Source organism: Trachemys scripta, chromosome 4 (genome assembly GCF_013100865.1).
Source record: "Trachemys scripta elegans isolate TJP31775 chromosome 4, CAS_Tse_1.0, whole genome shotgun sequence".
In the NCBI taxonomy this organism is placed as follows: domain Eukaryota; kingdom Metazoa; phylum Chordata; order Testudines; family Emydidae; genus Trachemys; species Trachemys scripta.
This window is the reverse complement of record NC_048301.1, coordinates 41,010,057-41,017,079: the sequence shown is the minus strand read 5'-3', so window position 1 is coordinate 41,017,079 and position 7,023 is coordinate 41,010,057. Positions and strand designations below refer to the sequence as shown.

Below are 7,023 nucleotides of genomic sequence, written 5' to 3'. Positions count from 1 at the left end.
TGTCTTAAAAGGGCCAAGAAACAGGAAGTCCAGCTTGCGAGCAGGTCTGTCTGTGTGAAGGTGCTCCATGCAGAGCCATACTTTTTGTCCTACTGAATAGGTGGAGCCTTGCTGGCCTGCATGCTGCTTATACTCCACATTTGCCTTTTTCAGGTGCTTCTTTACTTCTTCCTGGGCCTGACATGTCCACTGCACCAGGTCTGAGGCAGCTGAGTTGGGCAAGGATGCAGGTACTTGTGGATGGAATCAGGGGTGGTACACCTAATTGATAAAAAATGGGACTCTGACCCGTAGATGCATGATCTGCATTGTTGTAGGCAAACTCCTACAGGAGGGGAGGCCTGTACAATGGAAGAAGTGGCCCATTTTGGTAAAGTGGTCCACTTCCATTAAAATGTGTAAATTTGTTGGACTCTGGTAATTCTATACTAAAGTCTACAGTGATGGCCACCCAGGGTCGAGATGGGGTATCCAAATGCTGGAGGAGACCACAGCGTTTGTGGCATGGGGTGTTGGCACAGGCAGAAACATCACAGGAGGCAATGAACGACTAGATTGGGCGTATCCAGGGACACCAAAAGGAACAGAATATTAGTCATTGGGTCTTGAAATACCCCAAGTGATCTGCTAGGGGAAAATCATGGCATAGTTGTAGGACTGTGACCCTTGTGCGTCCTCGGGGCATATAGACATGGTCTCTTATGTATGTGATCCCTTCATGGGAGTCATATGGCAGAATTTCTGAGGCAGAGGTGGAGCATATCAATCTGAATATATCCTGATGAGCTGCAGTGACAAAGTTACAGGATTTAAGAATGAGGGTTGGTTCCTGGCTGGGGTCTTGTGGGGTGGTACCATATCTTAGGGACAGGGTATCCGCCTTGCCATTTTTGGATCCAGGGCGGTAGGATCATGAGGAAAATTAAGAACCACCGAAGCTGCCATCGGTTTAAGGCTTTCGCTCTAATAGATATTCCTGGTTTTTGTGGTCGGTGAACACCTGGACTGGGTGATGAGCTCCTTCCAGGTAATGCCACCATTTTGCAAACGGAATTTTTTAATCACCAAGAGTTCCTTGTCAAGTATTCCATAGTCTAGATCTGCAGGGGTGAGCTTCCTGGAGTCATATGCACACAGGTGTAACACTTGTTTGGAGCCAAGTCGCTGGGAAAGGACAGCCCCAACTGCCATGTTGGAGGCACCAGCTTCTATGATGAAGGCTTGTGTGACATTGGGGTAAGCCAATATAGGTGCTGTAGTAAAGGCAAATTTCAGTTGATCGAATGCATGCTGGGCCTTGGAAGACCAATGGAATTGGGCATTTTTCCAGAGGACAGCAGTGAGTGGCTCTGTTTGTTTAAAAAAATTCAGGATAAATCATCAGTAGAAGTTGGCAAACCCCAAGAAGCATTGCAGGTCACATACCGTGGCGGGAGTTTGCCAGTCTTGGATCACTTGGACCTTACTTGGGTCTATCTGGATTCCTTTTGGGGATAAGGTGAAACCCAAGAATACCTATTAAAGGCACAGTTCTCAAGCATGGTGTAAAGGCCATGCTGCCACAAGTGTTCCAGGATGATTCAGACATGAGCAGTATGCTGTTCAGGATAGTCAGAGAAGATCAATGTGTCATCTAGGTAGACTACTATGTACTTGTCCAATATGTCTCTGAACACATCATTTATAAAATGTTGGAAGGTGGCCGGGCCTTAACCCGAAAGGCATTACCAGATATTCATAGTGGCCATACTAGGTCCTGAAGGCTGTTTTCCACACATCCCCTTCTCTGATTTGTACAAGGTTGTACGCCCCCCAGAGGACCAACTTGGTGAATATATGGTCAGCTCCAACACAGTGCAGCAGCTTGGGAATCAGGGATAGTGGGTAACAATTCCTGATAGTTATCTGATTCAATGAGTGGTAGTCCATGCAGAGTTGAAGATTGCCATCTTTCTATTTGACAAACAGGACTGGTGCTCCAGCTGGCAAGGTTGACTTGTGGATAATTCTCCTGGAGGTATTCTCAGACTGCTGCCAGCTCAGGTTCTGACATGGCATAAACTGGTCCAAATGGTATTTTGGCTCCAGGCTTCAGCTCTATTGGGAAGTCATAGTCCCAGGCGGAGGTAGGGTTTCCTCATTCTTCTTTTTTAAAACACCAGCGTAGTCTTGGTATTTCAAAGGGAGCTCAGGCTGTAACTGAAATGGAAGGTGTGACGTTGCAGTCTATATGGTTTTATAAAAATATGCTAATGAGTGAATATAATGTAACTGGAATATGCTTCATGCAAAAGGTCTCTTGTAAGGTATCATTACAAAGTTTATAATCTACTGAGTGTGATCATCCTATTTGTATAAATATACCACTCTTGTATCTGAAACTAGAAATATGAAATATAACTCTGAGGACTTATTGTAATTATGCAAAGTGTGGGCCATTAATGGTGGTTTGGAATCTTGATGACTCCCATTAACCAGGACAATTGTCTGCAGATGGCTTTGTTTACCTGTAAGTCTTCCTGTATATGTGTGTGCTGGCAAGTGGGCAATGAAGTCTTGCAGTGACATGTGATCATGTCACCTGAAATGGAATCCATCTTTAACCTGGTGTCTTTCCATTGAGAAGGAGCGGGTGGGAACCCAGAGAAGGACAAAGGATTCCCGCCTTATGCAAAAGCTATATAAAGGGCTGGAACAGAACAAAGGGAGGCGAGGAGCCATCATGAAGAATCCTCTAGCTACCACCTGATCTGGAACAAGAGCTGTACCAGAGGAAAGAATTGTGCCCAGGACTGGAAGGTGTCCAGTCTGAGGAAAAAAACTTACTGAAGCATCTCTGAGGGTAAGATTAGACATAGACTTGCACATTTTATTTTATTTTGCTTGGTGACTTACTTTGTTCTGTCTGTTACTACTTGGAACCACTTAAATCCTACTTTCTGTATTTAATAAAATCACTTTTTACTTATTAATTAACCCAGAGTATGTATTAATACCTGGGGGAGCAAACAACTGTGCATATCTCTCTATCAGTGTTATAGAGGGCGAACAATTTATGAGTTTACCCTGTATAAGCTTTATACAGGGTAAAACGTATTTATTTGGGTTTAGCCCCCATTGGGAGTTGGGCATCTGAGTGTTAAAGACAGGAACACTTCTGTGAGCTGCTTTCAGATAAACCTGCAGCTTTGGGGCAAGTAATTCAGACCCTGGGTCTTTGTTGGAGCAGGCGGGAGTGTCTGGCTCGGCAGGACAGGGTGCTGGGGCCCCGAGTTGGCAGGGAAGGCAGGGGTAGAAGTAGTCTTGGCACATCGGGTGGCAGCTCCCAAGGGGGTTTCTGTGCTACAACCCATCACAGAAGGTTCTGCCTGGATGGTCAATCCCACCTGAGTCTCTCGAGGTTTGGATGCTGGCGCAGTCTGGAGACAAAACTCTGATAGAAAACAGATTTCCTGTGCTTGCCACCAAATGACCGGGTTGTGGAGGGTCAGCCAAGAGATACCAAGGATTGGGGAAAGTGTGGAGAATAGATCACATCAAACTGTAACACTTCTCAATACCCCTGAATCACAGCCTCCAGGGAAGTTTTTTCCTCTGTTACTGGACCTGAAGATAAAGGGGAACTGCCAAGACTCTCTACGAGATCAGGAATGACCTTGCATTGCAAAGGTATCTGCCGGATTTGGGCTGCTGCTGCATCTATGAAGATGTCAGCTGCATGTAAGTCAATGAGGGCTGGTAGGAGGAGATTTTGCAGGGATGCCCCAGTTATGTGCAACTGGCCCAGCACCTGCAAATGGGGAGCCCTTGGGCGGGGCTCTGGTTGTGTGTCATCAAGACCAAAGTGTGGGGGAGCTCTTTTCCCAGGTTCCTTGAAGTTCATACAGGGCAGGCAGAGATGGAGTGACCCAACTCACTGGAGTAGAAACAGAGATGGTGTTGGCCTTGTTTCTCCTTTTCTGTGGAGTGAGCCATTGACGGCCCACATCCACCTGCATTGGCTCAGTGGGAAGCAGTGGTGAAAAGGTCACAGTACCTGGATTGGAGAGTTGACAGACCCCATTTTTAACTCTCTTTACTCCTGTGACCAGTTGTCCATACAGATGACAAGATTCATGAGGGTATCCAGGCTCATGGGAATCTGTACCCAGCATAGTTTGTCTTTAATTTCTTCTTGGAGGCCCCATCGTAATTGGCCCACCTGTGCTGCCTCATTCCAGTCTGTATTGACTGTGAGGCAGAATTGCGCAGCATAGGAAGCTAAGTGCCCTGCCCCTGTTGGAGCTTCCTTAGGGCAGCCTCCGCAGTTCGAGTAGTTCAGTGTGGGTTGTCAAATAATACCGATATGGGTCCCAGTTCGACAGAACTGGGCTGTCGCATTCCAAGAGCGGGGAGGCCCAGTTTAATGCTTCCCCAGAGAATAGGCTGATGGCCAGGGTCACCTTTGCATGATCAGTAGTAGATGCAGTAGCGTAGCTGGGGGGGGGTTCAGGGGCACTCAGCACATTTTCCAAAAGCGGCACCTTAGTTAGAGATTACCATGGTGCCAGCGGGCGGGGCCCACGCTCCGCTCCGAAGCTTGGCCTGCCGGGCCGGCGCTGGGCTCCTGCAGGCAAGGGGGGGCAGCACAGCTGGAGGAGCCATGGGGGGGGCCGCGGGGGCAGCACGACACTGCCGGAGGAGCCATGGGGGTGGGGGCAGCACAGCTGGAGGAGCCATGGGGAGGGGGCAGCACGGCCGGAGGAGCGAGGGGGGGCGTAGCATGGCAGCCCGCAGCGCAGCCGGAGGAGCCATGGGACGGGGGGCAGCGTGGCCGGAGGAGCAAGGGGGGGCGCAGCATGGCAGCCCGCAGTGCAGCCGGAGGAGCCATGGGGTGTGGGGGCGGCACGGCCGGAGGAGCCAGTCAAGGGGGGGGGCGCGGAGTAGCCGGAGGAGGAGCCAAGGGGGCGTGGCCAGAGGAGGAGCCAAGGGGGGCACCTTTTTAATATTTGCTCCCCCTGCTCTTAGAACCTGGCTACGCCACTGAGTAGAAGACTGAGGGTGCATCATGAACAAGAGGCAACACTGGTTTATGAAACCCCAGAATCGCTGGCAATTACCATCAAAGAGTCCAGCAGTTGTATCAGGGAACAGGGCTGCATAAGCCGTGTGTGGATTGTGGCACACAACTGCATGATTTTTTCCTGCAATAGCTGGTTCTCTGAGATCAGCTGGATGACACAGGCCCACTTGAGTACATGTGGTGCTCCTGAAGGGTTAGCCAGGTCCATTCTGCTGGCATTGGGACCCCTCCTGGGGCCTAAATGACATGGGTGGTCTGACGTAGGAGTCAAAGCAGGAGTCAGGCCAGGTCAGATACTGGGAGGTCAGAGTCTGAGACAGGTCATAGGGCAACCCAAGAGTCAGGAGGCAGGCAGGGTCAGGTTACCAGGAGATCAGAAGCAGAACCACAGATCGATAACCAGAATCAGGTCAGTTTGGGATACAAGGACATCAAGCCAGGAGAGCGGGAAGCACAATGCACACAGTTGAGTGCAAGGTGAATCCCTGTTGCATAGACAACTTCTTGTTCCTGTCTTGTGCTGGGTTTTTGTAGAAGCTGTGGACCAATCAGAAACCCCAGAATTCTGCCAATCAGATTCCAGGACTGGAGTCCTCTGTTGGGGTTCAGCTTCTGCCCTAGCAATTGTTAGTGGGTAGCAGGTTGAAACTTAGTTGCTCTTAAGAGCCCTGTTGGCCCAGGTTTGAGACCTGTGGTCCCTGACCATACATTACCAGTTCTTCATAGCATAAAGAGCAAATTTCTGGGGTGGTGTAGAGGCATTCTTGGTTGACAAAGAGAGTAGGATTTAGCCACTGTCATGGAAGAGGTTTTTAGGGAAAAATTATGTTTAAGAGAGCAGTAATTTGCTCCTACATGTGAGTGCTGTGTGGGCCAGGCCATAACTGTACATGTAGGCACACTGTCAGTGTAATTTAGAGCCTAATTAGGACTCAAATGTAGCTTCTAAGTTTGCACATGTAATTAATTAGAAAACCTGTGTGTCTGTAGTGCGTTGTTCCCTATTCCCCACAATTCACAGGGAATCCTAGAAGTTTAAACTGGAAAAATCCTATTTAGTCCATCCCCTTGGGAGTCAGTGCTGGATGGTCTGCTAATGTATATTCTCCAGAGCTTTGCACAATGTGGTTTCTATCACTTCCTTCAGGAAACTGATCCATATCACAGACCTCATGGACAGAGAGAATAATTTTGCTGTTGATTTGAATGTGATTGTATTTGTGGGTGGTGGTGTCCATACCGAATACTTAAAAGACCTTTGTGGGAAGACCAGCTACCGTGTCTGTTCTCTAGTGAGAAAAGAAACTACTCAGATGCAAGCCTCTTTTTCTGAGGAGCAAAAAAGCTTGACCCATAGTGTCCCTTCCTTGTAGCCTAAATCTCCTGAGAGAGCTCCAGTTTTGGCAGATCCATCTCACATCCACAGGAAACTGATAAACTCCCTAAACTTCATTTTGCAGTGTCTGATTCTGAACTCTATGCCCCACAAGGAAATCAAAGAAGAGGAACAAAAAGATTAGGAGCTGGAATGATTAATTTGATTATTAATTGTTAGCTACTTATTTGTTTATGCGGAGTCACTGATGTTCATGGTGTAGAACAGAGAAGTAAGAAGACAAGTCCCATGCCCAATCTAAATCTGATGTGGAGTGATCTAATGACCTAAGTATATCTTACTTGGTTAAATATCAATTATGGAGCAGAGGACAAGGATAGCTGAAGTATTTGAGGGATGTAAACACCCATGAAGGAGAGAAATTGTTCAAGTCAGTTAAAGAGGGATTGGGGAATAATAGGTTTCAGAGTAGCAGCCGTGTTAGTCTGTATCCGCAAAAAGAACAGGAGTACTTGTGGCACCTTAGAGACTAACAAATTTATTAGAGCATAAGCTTTCGTGGGCTACTGCCCACTTCTTCGGATGCCCACGAAAGCTTATGCTCTAATAAATTTGTTAGTCTCTA

General features: G+C 47.9%; 1 long non-coding RNA gene across 2 annotated transcripts in view; it reads left to right on the top strand.

The window, feature by feature from the left end:
• The first annotated feature begins 2,801 nt into the window (after positions 1-2,801).
• Positions 2,802-7,023, top strand: part of LOC117877105 — an 8,513-nt gene continuing 4,291 nt past the window's right edge. The window contains exon 1 of one of the 2 annotated variants that reach the window (XR_004645609.1): positions 2,802-2,842. This is a non-coding gene — a long non-coding RNA (uncharacterized LOC117877105). Of the gene's footprint in view, positions 2,843-3,508; positions 3,721-7,023 lie in introns of those variants that run through there. The other variant, XR_004645610.1, reaches the window with a different exon arrangement.